This window comes from Bos grunniens, chromosome 14 (assembly GCF_055505025.1).
Source record: "Bos grunniens cultivar Pamir isolate PY7600 chromosome 14, Bosgru_T2T1.0, whole genome shotgun sequence".
Classification (NCBI taxonomy): domain Eukaryota; kingdom Metazoa; phylum Chordata; class Mammalia; order Artiodactyla; family Bovidae; genus Bos; species Bos grunniens.
Window position 1 is genome coordinate 20499436 of NC_141178.1, and position 8843 is coordinate 20508278.

The window sequence follows — 8843 nt, forward strand, 5'->3', positions numbered from 1 at the left end:
CAAAATACATAATAAATAAAAATAAACATTAAAAAAAAAAAAAAAAACAAGAAAATGGGCAGGATCCAGAAACGGTCAAAACCCAAATCTTTGCCTCTGAGGAGTTCCAGTCTGGTGAGGGAGATAGGCCTATAAAGGGTAAGTTATAATTTCACTTTATCAAGATTTGTTGTCTAGATAGAACCAAGCACTGAGGGAACAGAGGACAGAGCCAGTAGCCCAGGGGGAGCTGGGCTGACTCAGGCCGGCCATCGCTTTGCCTCGCACGGTCCTAAGTCCTCTCCCGTAGTGGGGTAAGCACAGGGAATGACAAGGACTGCTTCTCCCGGGCCTGTGTGAGTGCTTCTGAGGGAACCTCTTATCCTTCCAGGCTCCTCTTGCTTCTTTCCCTATTTTTCTCCCCCTTTAAGGCCCCGTCAGAGTCCAGGCAGCAAAGAAAGCACACTCAGTTGGGGGTTATGAGAAGGTTTCTTAGTGAAGTGACTATTTACAGAGGTGTGGGAAGCTTCCTCTAAGTCGTAAGAGACGCTGATACCCACAGCCACTGCCCACGGAGGGAAGGGGCTCGCCCACCTGAGCGGCAGAGGCTGAGGAAGACGTGTGGTGTGCGTGCCCGGGTGAAAGCTGGCATCCTGGGAGGAGGGCCGCAGGACGGGAGCTGTGAGTACATAAGAACGTGCTGCTGCCAGGCCTGCCCAGCCCGTGAGGCGTGACAGCGATCAGAACTCCCACCTCCCCTTCCTCCAAGCCTCCAAACCCCTGACTGGGTATCCATTGGCCACACCCAGTGGGGGAGCCGGAGGTGAGGAAGCCTGTGAGGTGGTCCGGTGAGGTTAGCCACCCGGGGCCTACAGCAGAACTTCACGTGGAACTTCAGAGTTAATGGAAATCACCCACGCCCTTTCCTTCCTTCTCACCTGCTTGCCCACAGGGCATCATGCCAGGCATTGAGGAATGAAGGATCAGTAAGCCAGACCTGGCCCTCGACTTTATGGTACTTACAATCTAGGAAGGAAACAAAATAAGGAGACATAGGGGCGAATGAGCTCAGGAAACAAGCCTGGGGCCTGGTTTTGCTTTGCCAAAGTCAGGCCACATGGGTCCCTGCTTCCAGAACTACATGTGTCTGAAGGGACCCCGTGAAAACCTTTTCTCGGGGATCACCCTAGGAAGCCCAGGTGATGGACCACTCGGAATTCAGAGGCAGAACGCTTCTCAGCCCCAAGTCACTGTACCGCAGGCACTCTGTAATTCTTCAGCATTTCTATCTCCTGTTTAAACCTACGCACTCTTCCGCACTCTTCCTTAATACGTAATGGAAGACAGATTCAGAAAACATCTTTCAACCTTGGGATGGAGAAAAACAATCTGGGCAAGTCAGGGTACCCAGAAGCCATAACAAAAATTACAGATATATTCAATGACATTTTTTAATATTGTGAGGCAAAAATCATGAAGTCAGTGGAGACATAATAGACTATAATAATAGACTAGGAAATAAATAGTTGAAATAATAGACTAGGAAATAAATAATAGACTAGGAAAAAAATAGTTGAAACCTGATGAAGTTCAAAGTCCTTAGCAATTTGAAGAGCAAAGGACAATTTAAAAATAGGCAAGAATATTTATAGCAGCTTTATTCATAATCTCTAAAAACTGAAAGCAGCCAAGATGTCCTTCAATAGAACATGGAATGGATAAACTGTAGTACATCCACATAATGGGATATTATTCTGTGATTTAAAAAAATAATAAGCTATCAAGTCAGGAAAAGACACGTGTGAACCTCAAATACATATTGTTAAATGAAAGACACTAATCTGAAAAAGTTACCTACTGTATAATTCCAACTATATGAGATTCTGGAGATGGTAAAGCTATAGAGACAGTAAAAACATCAGTGATTGGCAGGAATTTGATAGGAGTGGGGTAGAGGGTTGAATAGAAGAAGTATGCAATTTTTGTTTTTGGATGGTGAAACTATTCTATATGATACACTACTTGTAAATATAGGACACTGTGTATTTGTCAAAATCCATAGAACTTCACAGCACAAATAGTGAACCAATGCATACACATTAAAGTAAATCATCTAGGAGATTAAGGGACTCCAGGATTGAATGCAGACTGGGATGAAATAATCTGTACTGGAAATGTAGCAAAATGCCTCCCTGAAGGAGGTGAGGGGATAGGTGCTGACTGAAGGAACCTTGGAAATGAATGGAGCCATAAGATTAAAGGCAAAAATAACTGCACATAAAACTGTACTCTGTTTGATGAAGTTTTTCCCATCAGGGTAGGGTTAATAATTCTGATGCTGATATACATGTGTACTAGAAATCAACAGTAAAGCGAATATTGTAGGGAGCCAGGATTCTCATTGTTGGAGTGGGCATTTACACATAAGCATGGGAAGGAGGCGAAACTATTCCATGGAGTGATAGAGCTGTGGATATAGGAATGAATTCATATTCATATAGAAATATTTGTAAATGTGTATAGATACACTGGTTAATAAGTTCACATACATTACCTTGCTCTGTGTGCTGAAAGAAACTGGAAGCAATAACACCCCAACAGCAATGAGCAATCTTGTACCCAGACCTTGTTTTCCAATACCATTCTCTCATAAAAGAAACTAGAACTATTTGGAGAAAAGGCTGATTCTAGGGTACAGCAAGCTGATTCTAGGACACAAGAAGAACCTGGAGCACCTTGAAATGCCAGAAGGCAAGGATGTGATCAAAAAAACAAAGCCCAGACTTCCGTGGCGGTCCAGTGGTTGAGACGCCGCCTTCCGAGCAGAGGGTGTGGATTCAGTCCCTGGTCGGGAAACTTAAGATCTCACATGCTACAAGGGGTGACCAAAAATTCAATAAATAATAGATAAATTTTAAAAACACACACACACACACACATTGATGGTAGTACGTCAAAGGGTCATGGGCATCATCTGAAATGGTCCAAGCTGGAACAATTTGAGCAAGAAAATAAGATAGTATTGGATTATAACCTAAAGTATAAGGTAAATATCCAGGCATCCGAATGGATATGTGTAAATGAATAATTAAGTAAACAAAGGGAAACAGACAACTCTTTCATATAGAAGGGTTCAAAATCCTTCATGTACTTTACCCTAAAGGAGATGAGGCATAACCCCTACTCCATAGGTGTGGGTTTTACATAGGACCTGGGCTTCCCTGGTGGCTCAGCTGGTAAAGAATCCGCCTGCAATGCGGGAGACCTGGGTTCAATCCCTGGGTTGGGAAGATCCCCTGGAGAAGGGAACGGCTGCCCACTCTAGTGTTCTGGCCTGGAGAATCCCATGGACACAGTCCATGGGGTCTCAAAGAGTCGGACACGACTGAGCGACTTTCACTTTCATACATAGTAACTACCTTCCAAAGGGTAGAGGGTGGAAAAAGCGGGGAGAGAGTGACTTTGCAGGGGAGAATCTGACAAACACCGCCTTGCCAGGTGTGCAAGGCTGATGCCAAGGCCAGGCTGATAATTTGGGCTTTAATACCAGTTTAGTCAGGAGAAAAAGACAAGACCCAGATAGGGACATACTATACACAATGCCTGACCAACACTATTCAAAACTGTCAAGGTCATGGAAAACAAGCAGTGTCTGACAAGTCATCAAAGCCAGAAGGAGCCCAAGGAGCTGAAATAACTAAGTGTAATGTAGCATATTCAAAAGCAGAGACATTACTTTGCCAACAAAGGTTCGTCTAGTCAAGGCTATGGTTTTTCCAGTGGTCATGTATGGATGTGAGAGTTGGACTGTGAAGAAGGCTGAGCGCTGAAGAATTGATGCTTTTGAACTGTGGTGTTGGAGAAGACTCTTGAGAGTCCCTTGGACTGCAAGGAGATCCAACCAGTCCATTCTGAAGGAGATCAGCCCTGGGATTTCTTCGGAAGGAACGATGCTGAAGCTGAAACTCCAGTACTTTGGCCACCTCATGGGAAGAGTTGACTCATTGGAAAAGACTCTGATGCTGGGAGGGATTGGGGGCAGGAGGAGAAGGGGACGACAGAGGATGAGATGGCTGGATGGCATCACTGACTCGATGAACATGAGTCTGGGTGAACTCCCAGAGTTGGTGATGGACAGGGAGGCCTGGCGTGCTGCGATTCACGGGGTCGCAAAGCGTCTGATACGACTGAGCTACTGAACTGAATGTGGTGAAAAAGAGTATGCCGTTCATGTTTTAGTTCACTTTCTGGCACAGAAAGGAGACACTAGGCGAAAAACTAAGGATATTTGAAGGTCTTCAATTAATAATAATGTATCCGTAATGGTCCATGGACCATGACAAATGCAGCAAAGTAATGTAAGGTGTTACTAATGGGGAGAGTGGGCGCAGCTCTGTGGGAACCTCTGCAGGTCCTCACAATTCTTCTGTAAATCTAAAGCTGTTCTTTTAAATAAAGTTCATTTTGGGAATTCCCTGGTGGTCCAGAGGTGAGGACTCCACACTTTCACTGCCCAGCGCCTGGATTCAGTCCCTGGTCAGGGAACTAGGATCCCACAAGCCACAGAGTGCAGTCAAAGAGAAAGTTTATTTTAAAATAATAAAGAAGGCAATTTGTAGAAGAGGAAATGTAAGTGGTCAGTGGACATGAAAAAAAACAAAAACACCCTGACCCCTGTGGTCATTGTAGAGAAGCAAACTAAAACATTAACGGCATACTCTTTTTCACACATCAAATTAGCTTAAACCATAAACAGCTACACTATTTTACTCTGTCTTGCGGTTAAGAGGGCACATTCATTTCTTGCTAGTAAAAGTGTAAGTTGCTAAAACTTTTGGACAACAATCTGACATTCTCTACTATAAAGGCATGTATTTTTGGAGGCCATGTTCTACTGCAGGTGACCCTTAGAAATGAGACCTCTGGAGCACACAAACCAGAGGACACATTTTGAAGCTTGGCTTGCAGAGATGAAAGTCGGAAAACCACCTGAGTATCTCTCAATGAGGGAAGAGCTGAATGGACTACAGTCTGCTCATCCTGTGGAACATTTAATAAGCATGGTGGGTGAGATCCCCAGGGACTGGTCAGGAGGGGCTATGACCTCTCCCCTGTCTATCAAGAAGGATTGAAGTTAATCATTGGAGATAATCTAGACCCTTAGCAGTATGGCAGGAATCTACATAACAAACTTTGCTAAAACCAGACCTCATCTACCATTGATTCCTTCATGTATTCGCAGTCCCACAACTTGCCACTCCCAGAAGCCCCAAATGCTTTTCTTATGTCTTGACGCTTCTCTAAAAATGTATCGTTCTTTTGTTAAGATGCTGCATAAGCTCAAATTCTTACCACCCCTTTGAGTTCCTTATAGCTGAGTGCTCCCATGCATATGCATGTCAATAAACTTGATTTCTCTTGTTAATTTGTCTTTGTAAGTCGAATTTCCAGAGCTGCAGCCAGAGAACCTACCATGGGGAGAAGAGAGACTCCCCTCATACTTGTACGTGGGTGGAAGGGGGCTGGACTTGGAGGCTCTAAAAAGTACAGGGTGAAGCCCGTCTGGTGAACCCTTGAAGAGAGATGCTGCTGGGAGTCAGGGGCTGGGGGTGGCTGGAAGCCCGAGCTCCTCAAACCTGACCGCACATCACATCACCTGGGCTCTTGTTAACATGTAGGTTCTGACTCAACGTGGCCGTCCCAGGTGGCACGCTGGTAAAGCATCTGCTCGCCACTGCAGGAGCTGCAAGAGATGCAGGTTCGATCCAGGGGTGGGGGAGATCCCCTGGAGTAGGAAATGGCAACCCACTCCAGTGTCCTTGCCAGGGAAATCCCATGGATAGAGAAGCCTGGCGGCTACAGTCCATGCGGTCACAAAGAGTTGGACACAACTGAGCACGCACACACACACACTCTCACGTTCTGATTCAACAGGTATAGGTGAGCCGAAGCTCTCCGTTTCTGACAGGTGAGACCTGCTGGGCCATGGCCCACCTGGACTTGCAAGATGGTAGGCAGAAAGCTGGGGAGGCACTACCAAGTGGGTAAAACGCCCCCAGAGATGGCAGTCCATTAAGTCCTCACCAAGCGCCTCTCTTGAGGAAAAATCTGGTGGAACACTCGCCCAGGTCACGGTCACAGTCATGATCACCTGAGGCCTGCAGCACTCACGAACGACCTTTTCGGCTAATTACCTCCCTCCCTCCACCCTCACGGCCCCCCAAAGCAGCAGCTGGGGGGTGACAAGACAGGCACGAACGGACAGAGAAGAGTAACGAGCACAGTTCTTTTTTCACCCAGTGTGTGAAAAGCAGGCCCAAGCTGAGTGGGGAAGAGCTTTTCAACTGGACCCGAAGTCAGTTTCCACATCAGCCCAGCCTGGATTTTTTTTTTCCCCACCCAAGATAAGCTGAAAAGCTGTGGGATCTGCCTGAGATCTCACTCAGGGCCTGGAAGGAACTGCCTACAGTGTGGGTGAAAAAGGCAATTGGGAGAAAAAAAAAGTAAGTGGCTTCCTGCCTGCACCCTGTGGAGCCCAGCTGGTTCCCAGGCACCAGAGGCTGTCCCCTCTCCTGCTCACAGGCCCACAACCCCTAGCCTGCCTCGGGCTGGTCCTTCCTCTCTTGCTGTAGCAGTGCACTGACCAGAGGCTCTGATTTAACAGAACCACAACAGCTCATTCCTCCACCCTTTGCCTCTCAGCAACAGAACATCCACAGTTTCTCCACTTCCTTCCCTCTCATTTGCTTTTTTTTTTTTTAAGTAGCTTATTTAAATAAAACATGTGTGTTAAAATAAAAAAGTTTCCCTACTTCTTGGACAAGAACTAGCTTCTCTGAGGGTTCCTTTTTCTACTGTAACAAGGATACGACCTTGCTGGGTTTTGAAAGCACTAAAGAAACTAATTCTGCTAAGCACCTTAGACACCAAGCAGGTCCTCAGTAAACACTGGTTCTGGCTGAAGGTGAGAAAGCCCTGTAGCTCCAGGTACAGTGGGGCTAGCATCAGCTGGGATATGACCAGGCAAGTCCCTCGACTTCCTCTGCCTTCTTCCCTGCCCACACTGGGCCATCATCTCATATCCTTCATTCTCTGAGGACTAGGCTGGAGCTGAGAATTGCAAAATGAAATCAGCATCAGAAAGGGCCCGAAGACCGCAGACCACGCATTCTACCCCCCCACCCCGCCTTCCACCCACCCCCCACCCCCCCTCCCCACCCCTCCCCAACCCTCCGGCAGTGCACTAACCAAAGCAGACCATCCTGCAGGGCCCTAGGGTTCTGGTGATTTCCGATCTCTCTCCATATTGGCCACGCCCTCCTCTTAATCCACATGCTCCGAGGGCCTAGGAGGTACCAGCTGGGCAGCCAAGTGCCATGGGTTTCAGGGATTCTGACCCAACACACTCTCTTCCTACAAAGAGTCCATCAGAGTGGAGACCAAAGCAATCAGGTTTCAAACCTGGATGTCACCGGGGAATAGCTGGGTGGCCGTGGCCAACACACGTCCAGGGGACCCATTTCTCCATCTACAAAAGAGGGAGAATAATATGTTTCTTCAGGGCCCTTTGGAAAATTACACAGTGCAATCCAGCTCTTAGGATTGTTAACAACAATTCAGCTAAGCAAATTCAAAGATCTGACCAGCTTTATTCAGTGATGGTGGTAAAGGGCACTCCGCGGGGCAGCACAAAATGGGAGGTTTTAATAGGAAGAAGGAGGGTGCAGCAAGGAAGGCACTGGCGAGAGAAAAGAAAGGACTGTTTCAGGTCTGGCACCTTGTTTTGGAAGAAGGACAGGGTCTCCCATGCAGGTTACCTCTTCTTCCCCTGGAGTGGGGCTTGGTGCTGATGGTGGAGAAGTCCCGTGGGGCCCTCAGTGGTGAGGGCCAGAAGGTTCCAGACTGCCCAGTTTTAACTGATTCTCTTTGCTGTACACCTGAAACTAATACAACACTGTTAATTAACCATACTCCCCAGAAAAATTATAAAAAAAAGACTACGTACCTGGGAAAGGTTGAAGCTGCAGCTGGGTCTAGGTTTGGTATCATGCGCACAAGCGATACAGTTTGGGGCCTGTGGTTTTTCTCTTTAACAGGATTTACACAATAAGATTTTTTTATTTTGTTTTGATTGTCAAGAAGACATGGAACCACATCGTAAAGGGTAGAATTTACTTCTCTCCCTGGAGGCTCAGTGGTAAAGAATCTGCCTGCAGTTCAGGAGACACAGGTTCAGTCCCTGGGTCGGAAGATCCCCTGGAGGAGGAAATGGCAAACCACTCCAGTATTCTTGCCTGGAGAATCCCATGGACAGAGGCGCCTGGCAGGCCACAGTCCATAGGGTGCAAGAGAGTCAGATGTGACTTAGTGGGTAAACAACAACAAAGATCTGCAAAGAAACAGGAGATGAAGAAGTAATAAATAGGGATACATGCTGCTGCTGCTGCTGCTAAGTCGCTTCAGTCGTGTCCAACTCTGTGCGACCCCATAGACGGCAGCCCACCAGGCTCCCCTGTCCCTGGGATTCTCCAGGCAAGGACACTGGAGTGGGTTGCCATTTCCTTCTCCAATGCATGAAAGTGAAAAGTCAAAGTGAAGTTGCTCAGTCGTGTCTGATTCCTAGTGACCCCATGGACTGTAGCCCACCAGGCTCCTCCACCCATGGGATTTTCCAGGCAAAAGTACTGGAGTGGGGTGCCATTGCCTTCTCCAAAATAGAGATACACAGTATAGCCCAAAAGATAGACAGTAAAGTAGATGGATGAATTTTTCAATTCTATTGATTAAAAAAACAAAACCCAACTTTGCCAGGTGAAAGGTTAAAGGTCATGTCAACATCTGGGCTTTGGTGTTGCCACTAGGAG